The sequence below is a fragment of the Triticum dicoccoides genome, chromosome 7A (genome assembly GCF_002162155.2).
Source record: "Triticum dicoccoides isolate Atlit2015 ecotype Zavitan chromosome 7A, WEW_v2.0, whole genome shotgun sequence".
NCBI lineage: Eukaryota > Viridiplantae > Streptophyta > Magnoliopsida > Poales > Poaceae > Triticum > Triticum dicoccoides.
Window position 1 is genome coordinate 689,924,866 of NC_041392.1, and position 10,528 is coordinate 689,935,393.

Genomic DNA, 10,528 nt, shown 5'->3' on the forward strand with positions numbered 1-10,528 from the left:
CTGGCGGCAAGGCGGTCCACGGCAAAACCCTAGCCGCCGCCCCTCATGTACCCCTCTCATCGCCGTCGGGGTGTGGCTGCAGCGGGGAGGTCCTGAACTCTTGACCAGAGCGCCTACTACGGAGGCGCTAGAGGGTTGTTGTGAGATGTCGAGGGAGGTGGGCGCTCGAGCGGCGGTCTACATCAGGCAGTGCGCGCCGGTGGCATTGTTCAAGCCAGTGGCGCTCTTCATCGGTAGCCTGGCATTACTAGATCACCAGTGAAGAGCGCGTCGGTTCATGGCTCTGGACGGCGGTGAGCTAGACATCAGACCCAGATCTGTCGTACATAAGCAAGGTTGTTATTTTTCAGGTTTCCTTTAGGATCTTGGTGTTTGCTCTACATTGATGACTTTCATGTCACTGCTTCTACAAGCTCTTGAATTTTAAAACGTTTGCTCTGCCAAGGGGTACGCCTAGAGGCGGCCTCGAGCTATGCTCACGGCGTGCCATCGGCGGATGCGGGGGAAAATGGCTTTGGCATCCACAAGATTTTGAATGTAATTTTCTTTTTCTATAAGGATGTGTTTGTAAGGACCCGTGACACTTAATATATAGTACTACTAGGCCTTTTCACGAAAAAAATAAAGGAACCAAGCTACATGATGATATTCTCTGCATAGATCTACCGTCCACTGCTACTTTGAGATTCGTGTTTTTCTGCCGAAATTTGTGGTAAACACCGAAACATTTTGATACATGTTGGAACAAGGAAAAAGAAACTGATATCCAGGGGACAAGGTGCGTACACTTGCACGCATCGGATTGGTTTTGGTTTCTTGCGGTGATCAAGCGTAAACACTAGCTACCAGCCAAGCAGCTGCATGTGGGTATGTGTGAATCAAGAGATGGATCTGATGAAAGGCCGGAGACAAGACTGAAGCCTCTAGATACCTCTTGCCAAAGTAGGCTTGGCATGGACTTGGCACATAACATAGCAAGGTAGCTAGATGTCAAGACACGACATCACGAGCGTACTACTTTGGATGAATTTGCCAGGTGCGTAGGGCCCGTGAGCCAGCCAAGTCATGTAAGTACATAGAGATTGTAGAGTCACGCAACCTTCAAAAAGTGTAGCTAGGGGCGTGCATGATTGCCCGCGTCTGTTTAGCCGAGTGTGGAAAAGGCGTGGCTTGGCTTGGTTGCTCTCGTTTGTGTGAGTGTGCACGAGTGACTGAAAACACAATAATGCAGCCTGGTGAACCATGTGGTCGACAACAGATTTTGCCCTTGCTCACATCAACCTGGTCCCGGAGAAACGGACGGGACTGAAATTGTTGTTCCGATTTGGTATAAGTGCCGGGTGACTGGAATTTATTTTTGTCTTGGTGAACGTCGGGAATCGTCGATCCGACGTTGAGATCCATGTGAAAATTTACATTTTGATGTCTCGAATAATAAACAAGTCATCCGGAAATTTGCCCGACTGCCTTTACAATACAAGAAGTAGTTGGATCCAGCACAAGGGCATTGTAAGTTTTAAGTTTCAATCATTGAGACTTACGATTTCTTACTCACTCTTATCAAGTTTCATAGATAAAATTTTAAGAGATTTTTTTGTCGGTTGTAGGCACAAAAATCTTGATTTTATCAGTCGCTCGTACTAAGTTTCAAGAGGTAAAACTTAACATTTATTTTTAAATTTGTCAAAACGTATTTGAAATGGTTCTTATTTGAATGCCCTCATCATGAGAAACATGAATACGAAAACAGAACTTAATTTGAACTTTTCATTCAAAAGATATAAGAGTTTGAAAATTGAAAACCAAAAATAAAAGCACGCGTGAGGGACTCCGTGTCGTGAGACGTGCGTGCCACAAATCCTCTTCCACAAGTAATCCCTTTTTACTGGATGAACAAAACAACACTCTCTATGTTTATTTCTTTACTTTCTATTTTACTTTTTTTCTTGAGTCAAATTTTCTCAACCTTGGCAATAATGTCGGGTGTACGACCGTGCATGAAGGCATGGGAGATCCGGCAACACCAGTATGGCAATACGACACCATGTGCATGCACGGGTACCGTCCGACAGCGAGGAGGGTGCGTCGATAACGACGGAGCAGCGGCGCGGAGGGCACAAGCAGGACGCAACGGGAGGGTGCGGTGACGAAGAACCAAGTGATGGACGGATCGGTGGTGGAAGGGAGGAGAGGAAGGGCTAGTCATGATAGGGGTTGTTAGGAGGGGGCAAGAGGAAGAGGAATTGCGGCGGGTTGGTCAAGGCAAGGGAGGGAATAGTTGTTGGGGTTTAGGGAGTGGAACTGGACTGCTCTAATACCCTGTCTAGTCTTGACTGACCAGTCACTAGGCCTGGTCGGTTAGTAACGAAAATAGGCCACCGGGATGTTAATGTATCACTAAGAGCATCCACAATCGGACTTGACAAATTCGATCCCTTATATATCTGCGGGCGTGCCTAGGTGCATTCGCGGACGGTGACCAGTCACCCCTCATCTTTCCTTTGTTGCATCCAGCTTCCCTATATTCGATACCTTAAATCAATACACAACATGCAAACTAGAACCCACGTACTACAGAGATAACTTAAGCTAGCATACACTAGTCATCGTCATCAGCGATGTCATTTCGTGTCGGAAGTGTCAGACGGCACTGCCACGTGCTAGATGGCTGCCTACTGCATCTCCGGCACGTCGTCATCGCCCAGCTCATCGAACATCTCGTTGAGCTCCGCATCCCGCTGGTGGAGGAAGCGACGACTGGCCTCCACCTCCACCTCCAACTGGATGGGGTCTAGGATGGCTAGCCACCTCCTCCGCCTGGGTCCTCGAACTCCATCGTCGCCTCGGGCATGCTGAAGCGCGTAGCAGGAGGTGACGGATCTGCCAACTCGTCTGTTCTGCGTCTGCCATGGTCTCGTCCTAGTCCTCCTTCAACTTATTTGGCTCCGGCGAGTCCGGAGGTAGGCGGGTTGCGATCCAGGCTTCGTGCCCTATCCCGGATCTGCTCAAGGAGCTGCAGGCGCCACTCCAGTGTGAGCACGGCGTAGGTCGTGAGACCCGGCATCGGGGCATGGCTAGAGGCGGGCGCTGGTTGGAAGAACCAAAGCTATTTTTTCTCTGAGGCTGGCGGCAAGGTGGGCTACCGCAAAACCCTAGCCGCCGCATGCTGTGTACCCATATCATCGTCGCTAGGGTGTGGCTGTGGCGGGGAGGTCCTGAACTCTTGACCGAAGTGCCTACTATGGAGGTGCTAGAGGGTTGTTGTGCGACATTCAAGGAGATGGGGCGCTCAAGTGGCGGTCTACGCCAGACAATGCGCGGCGGTGGCATTGTTGAAGCCAGTGGCGGTTGGAGCGGCGGTATTCATCAGTGGCCCGACATGACTAGATCACGAGAGAAGAGCGCGTCGGGTCATGGCTCTGGACGGCGGTGAGCTCGACATCAGACCCAGATCTGTCGTACATCAGCAAGGGTGTTATTTTTCAGATTTTCTTTAGGGTCTTGGTGTTTGGTTTGAGACGGCGAGATTGCGGCATTGCCCCAAGGCATGTGAATCAAGACATGGATCTGATAGATGGCCGGAGACAAGACTGAAGCCTCTAGATACCACTTGCATGTAGGCTTGGCATGGACATGGCAGATAACGTAGCAAGGTAGGTAGATGCGCGGATACGACATTACGAGCGTACTCGCATGCATGCATGAACTTGGCAGGTGATACGTACGCCCCGTGACCGTGAGCCAGCTAAGTCACGTAGTTTGTAGGTGAGATGACGCAGCGGTTCCATGAAGATGGAATAAAAGATTGCCCCGTTTCGACTATGCGGCAGCATTGTTGGTGGGCGTGTGGAGGTGTGTCTCTGACAGATCTATCTTTGGTGTATTTGCTCGGATTTCGTCATTGTTCGTCTACGTTCGTGCGTCTTCAGTTTTGATTCTTTCGATCTACTTATTCTTCATCAGCGGTGGGTGTTGTTCTGGGATGCTGGTCCTATGGGCATTAGCACGACGACTTCCCGACTGTCTAATACAACAAGTTGTGCCCTACTTCGGTGATGGAGGGACGATAAAAATGGCGTGTCTTCGGCTCGCTTCAGTGCTCGTAGTCGCTAGATGGTCTACGAATCTGTATGTAATTTTTATTTTTGATGTTCGGAGATGAATATATTGAAAGTTTTTTTGAAAAAGAATCATATAGATTGTAGAGTCAAGCAACCTTCAAAAAGTCTCGGGGTGTGCATGATTCCCGTGTCTGTTTAGCCAAGCCGGGAAAAAGGCGTAGCCTTGTTTGCTTACTCTTGTTTGTGTAAGTCCGCACGAGTAACCGAGGACACAATAATGGAGCCTGGTGATCCATGTGGTTGAGGCTTGAGAGCAGATTTTGCATATCTGCTCATCAGATATCTCCCTGGTCCCGGAGAAACGGACGAAGCTGAAATTTTTGTTTCGATTTGGTATAAGAGCAATCTACATCTGTATTTGGCAAACCGACCCCTCAAACGCCTATGAATATGTCCGGACGCGTCCACGGACAATGACCGCTCGTGTCACAAATAATTGATTCTACAATCAGATATCTCAAATTAGAAACTTCAAATTTATATTATTACATGCAACGTACATTGATTCTTAAGCGAAGTTCATCTAGCTCCGCCGTGCCCATGTCAGGCGACCGGCTGCGCTCCCCAAAGTGTTGGTTCGGTCGCCAGCAAGGTAGAGTAGGGCATGGGACACGAGCCAGCTCACAGGACTCAAGGCGTCGCCGTCTCCCATGCCCTACTCTTCCTCGTTGGAGAATGGAACCTGGACGATGTCGGTGGACGTCAAACGATGATGAATCCATCATGGAGAGCCGGCAACATCTACCACAACGCGGTTGCGGCGCTCGGACTGGTGCACCATATGGGGTGTCGAAGAATGCGACTCCACCTACGTCCACTGCCGTGAGGGTTGCCGCCGCGTCCCGCGCCCGCTACCTCGCACGGCCGGCACGCCGCGCCATATTTTCATCGGACGACGTCCATGACGCGTCCATGGCCTTGATACATCTCAAATGTATATACTTTTTCAAACACTTTTGCTCTTATTTTGGACTCTAATTTGCTTGAACTCTACTCGTTTTCAGAAATATAAAGTACAGTTACTAAAAAAAATACAGTATAAAGTACAGATATCGTGAATTAATTCCCAGAAGATATGCCCCCTTTGAAAGTAACCCGAAGAAAATCCCCGACATTTTGTGTCGTTCACGAGGTAGACTGGTAGAGAGAGTACTTCTTCTCTTCTTGTAGGGTCATGCATGTGCTCAGAGACAACGGCCACAAGAACCTTTTGAGCAAGGTACTCAAGGTAAGCGTACGTACTCAAAGCGATCACATCTTCCTGAGGGTGATTAGTTTACTAACGTGTGGTCTCATGGCCAATTTTGACCAGTACCGAACAGCACGAGCTTCAAGCTTATACTACTAAACAGTGCTCAGTTGATGACTTGATGCTGTTGCATGCCGTTAGAGCTGGAGCAGCTGGTTTTGCAGCCATGGCGTTGACATGAGACGCAGGGCAGAGGGTGCGGATCCACATATCACCGGATGGGATCCCGGTTTGAGTTGACCCACCAACAACCGTAGCAAGCATGAGAGGTGTGTCCGGTCAGACCAACGATAACCTCCTCCACTTCCACAACGGCCGCGATTTATAGATGAGTTAAGCCAGCCAAGTAATTAACTTGAGGTGTCATGGTTAGTATATTTAACAGCATAATGCTGGGCACACCCTGGGCAACGCACGCCCTCGGGGGAGGCCGTGTCGTTGCCGCGGCAGACACCCGCATGCAGGCGGTCACCGCCGCCGACGAACACGGCCGCAGTTCTAGCTAGCTGCCGATGGACAGTCTGCGTGCGTATACATGGAGTACGTACTTACGAAGTCGTCGTGAAGAAGAACGACAAGTGGTCCGTACGTTGGGATCTGTATATGGATGGTGCTGGTGGAATCCAGATTCGACGCGGCAAACACCAGTAGATTTGAGTAATCTGTATGTATGTTAAACAAGCTTATGTGTGCCTTTGTCAAAAAAAAAAAAAAACAAGTTCATGTATGCCCTCCACACTCCAACCCTCACTTTTCCATAAATCGAGATGATGTTTTTTTAATTTGTCTGTTTGAGATTGCTTTTACCATGCTTACCGCGTGGTAGATCGAGATGGTGTTATTACAAGCTTTTGGATGTTTGGAGCTTTTTTGTACAGCATTTTAGTTAGGCTGATTGTAATGGGGGTATCATATACTAGCATCATGTATATGATACTAGTGTATGACATTACCTCCGCAATGCATAGTATCATATATTAGTATCATGTACTCCCTCCATCTCATAATATAAAATGTTTTTGACACTAGTGTAGTGCCAAAAACGTTCTTATGTTATGGGACAAAGGGAGTAGTACTTTATTTATTGTCATGCATAATACTCCCTCCGTTTCTAAATATTTATCTTTCTAGAGATTTCAAATAGTTATCACATACGGATGTATATAGACATATTTTAGAGTGTAGATTCACTCATTTTGCTCCGAATGTAGTCACTTGTTGAAACCTCTAAAAAGACAAATATTTAGGAACGGAGGGAGTATATAGTAGCATAGCATTTATTATGATATGGTATCATGATATAATACTCAACCCTTTTGTTTTTCTTCATTTAATTCTATGACATCTCATCAAAATTGTCTAATTGGCATGCATGATACTAACTATATTACTACCATTACGACCAGCCTTACACGTAAGTGGCTTAGAATTGATTTTAAGTTAGTTGTGTTTTATGATATTGATTTCTGCTTCGAGATTTGTGTTGTCTTTTTTACTGGTCTATTATGTTTTTTTTCATTTTGAGTATGTGAGTTGTTTTGGCGGGTTCCTATCTACTTGAATTTGGGCAGGCCCAAGTAGCACAGGCCCCCACTGCCAGTTTTACGAAGGTTCTTCTTTTTTTGTTTTTCTTTCTGTTGTTTATTTTTGTTAAATGTTTGCACTTTCTTTTCCTTTTTATTCTTTTTTCCATGTTAGTTTTTCTTTATTTTCGATTTGTGTTCCCTTTCTTTCATTTTTTATTTCTTTTATCATATTTTCGAATTTCTAACATTTTCAGAAATCAAGTAGATTTCTTTAAATCATGAATATTTTTGGATTGACGAACATTTTTTGAAATCGTGAACATTGTTATTACAAATTCATGACACTTTTTGAATTTGTGAATATTGTTTATGAAATCATGAATATTTTTTATTATCATAAAAAAATTTGAATTCTTCACCATTTTTTAAATGTGACTTTTTTGGACAAGTCCCGAATATTTTCTGAAATAATGAACAGTTTTTGAATTCATGAACATATTTAAAAATTAGTGAAAATTTTCTGTAATTTGTGTTCCACATGTTTTAGAATTTGCAAAACATTTTTTTGAAATTTAGGAACATTTATGGAAATAACAAAAATAATCAAATTCATGAATATTTTTTCAAATTTGGGAAGACGTTTTAAATTCACGAAGATATTTCTAACATTTTTGAATTCATGAATAATATTTAAATTGGAGGAAAATCATTTCAAACTCCCGGCCATTTTCTGAAGAATTTCTTCTAAATTTTCTGACGATTTTTTAGCTAGATTTTTTGTTTGAAAACCTGAAAAATAATATTAATGAAGCAAGAAACAGAATGACAGAAGAAAACATAGAAACGAAAGCGAAATAGGGGCACCCACCCCACACACAGGCCGACCAAAAGCATGCAGGAGGGAGGAGGTGCGTGCGCGCGTCCTATGCGCTAAACAGGAGCTCCCTTGTTTTGGGCTGGGTTTCTTCGGGGAAACCTATTCGGCACGCAGGTCGCCCTTGAGCGACATGGCGAAATCACTACTGAGGTGGGAGTGATCTTCCAAGAGTACTCCTCAACTCGCAACCTAGGAGTTTTTTCTGTCTTTTTTCTGGTCTATTATGTTTTTTTGAGTATGTTTTTTTGAGTATGTGAGTTGTTTTGGCGGGTTCCCTATCTACTTGAATTTGAGCCGGCCCAAGTAGCACATGCTCCCTCTGCCTGTTTTACGAAGGTTCTTGTTTTCCTTTTTCTTTTGGTTGTTTATTTTTGTTAAATGTTTGCACTTTCTTTTTTATTTTTTATTCCATGTTAGTCTTTTATATTGTTTTCGTCCTTTTCTTTTGTTTGTTATTTATTTTATCATATTTTCAAATTTCTAACATTTTCAGAAATTGTGAAGATTTCTCTAAATCATAAATATTTTTTGGATTCATGAACATTTTTTGGAATCGTGAACATTGTTATTATAAATTCATGATACTTTTTGATATAATGAAGATTGTCCTAAATCACAAATATTTTTCAAATCATTAACATTTTTCGAATTCGTGACCATTTTCAAAATGTGATTTTCTTGGACTAGTCCCGAATATTTTCTGAAATAATGAACATTTTTTGAATTTACAAATTAGCGAATATTTTCTGAAATTTGTGTTCCACGTGTTTTAGAATTTGCAAACATTTTTCCGAAACTTAGGAACATTTCTGGCATTAAAAATAATAATTCAAATTCATGAATATTTTTCAAATTTGGGACGACTTTTGAAATACACAAAGATATTTTAAAAATCACAAAAAACTGAATTCATGAATACTTTTAGATTGGAGAAAAATATTTCAAACTGTCGGCCATTTTTTGAAGAAATTTTTTAAATTTTGTGAAGAGTTTTTAGTTAGATTTTTTGTTTGAAAACTTGAACATTATTTAATGAAGCAAGAAACAGAATGACAAAAGAAAAAAAGGAACGAAAGAGAAATAGGGGGTGCGTGCACGTCATATGCTCTATACAAGAGAGCAACTAGTTGACGTGCGCTCCTTCAGGAGACTCGCAACGATCACTTACGGGTGGGCTGACGCTCTCAGTCCCCGCCACATGTCGCACTCTAGGTGCTTCCTCCGGAAATTTTTTCCGCATGCATTTTCGGCCTTTTAAGCGGTTTTTCCGGTTTTTTTTGACTTTTTGGTTTTCTGGAAAACACTTTTTTTGCTTCCGTGAAAGGCACGATTTTGCTTCCGCGAAAGGCACAATTTTACATTCGCGAGAGGCATGCTTGTACCTCTCAAAAATGGAAAAAAATGTGTTTTCTTTGTTTTTCTTCCACGAGAGGCACGGTTGTGCTTTCGCGAGAGGTACGGCTGTGCCTCTCGGAAATGAAAAAAATGTGTTTTTTTCTTCCGTGTGAGGCACGGTTTTGCTTCCGCGAGACGCATGGTTCTGCTTTTGTAAAAAAAGATTTTTTTTTCCTTTCACAAGAGGCACGATTTTGATTCCGCGAAAGGCACGGTTGTGCTTTCGCGAGAGACACGACCGTGCCTTTCGGAAACGAAAAAATAACGCGTTTCTATTTTGTTTCCTTTCGCGAGAGGCGCGGTTTTACTTCCGCGAAAGGTAGGTTGTGCTTTCACGGGAGGCACGGCCGTTCCTCTTTCGGAAAGGAAAAACCTGTGCTCTGGATTCCGTTTTTTCTGGTTTTTTCGTCTAGTTTTTTACATGAAAAAAAGTTCGCCAAAACCTATCAACATGAAATCTAGTTTAGAAGATCTTGACACGAGGAATCCAAGGATGAAAACGGTTCAAAATTTGAACGCACGGTTTAAGATATAAAACATTTTGATTAAACGAATCTATAAAAAAGGGAAAACTTTCAGTTTGCGAGAAGTGGCGCACATACAGCGCGCCACTTATCACAACCTGACGAGGTGGGTGTGAAACGAGTACTCCTCAATTAGTGATTTCGCGTAAACAGGGGCTCCCTTGTTTTGGGTTGGGTTTTTTCTCGGAAACCTATTCGGCGTGCAGTTCGCCCGCGAGGGACCTGCCTTGCAGCCCCCCTTGCGCGCTGGTTGTCTTTATGGGCCAGCCCATTTCTGGATATTTTCCTTTCAGTTTTCCGTTTTTTCTTTTTCATTTTTTGATTTTTTTTATTTTTCATGGTTTCGTTCTTATTTTCATTTACTTTTTGACTTTTTTATGATTTTTCTTTTCAAATTCGTGAAATTTATTTTTTTCATCGAATTCAAAAAAATCATCATGGTAAAAAATGTTCATCAAATTCAAAATATGTTCATCGGATTTAAAAAATGGTCATCACATTTAAAAGGTGTTTATCCATTTTAAAAAATATATTCTTGAATACAATTTTTGTTCAGCAAGTTCGAAAAATGTTCACTGAATTCAAAATGTGTTGAAAATACAAAAGATTGTTCATCATTATTAGAAAAATGCTCATAAAAAATTTCATCAAAATAAAAAAATATCATTCTTTTGAGATCATGATTTTTTTTAATTCAAGAACTGTTTTTGAATTTGATGAACATTTTTTCTGAATCCGTGGATGTTTTCTGATAATCGGAACTTTTTTGAAATCTTGAAAAAAACTGGGGGCACCTGGCGCCCCATATCGAAAAAAGAGCCGCGCTATGGAGGTGG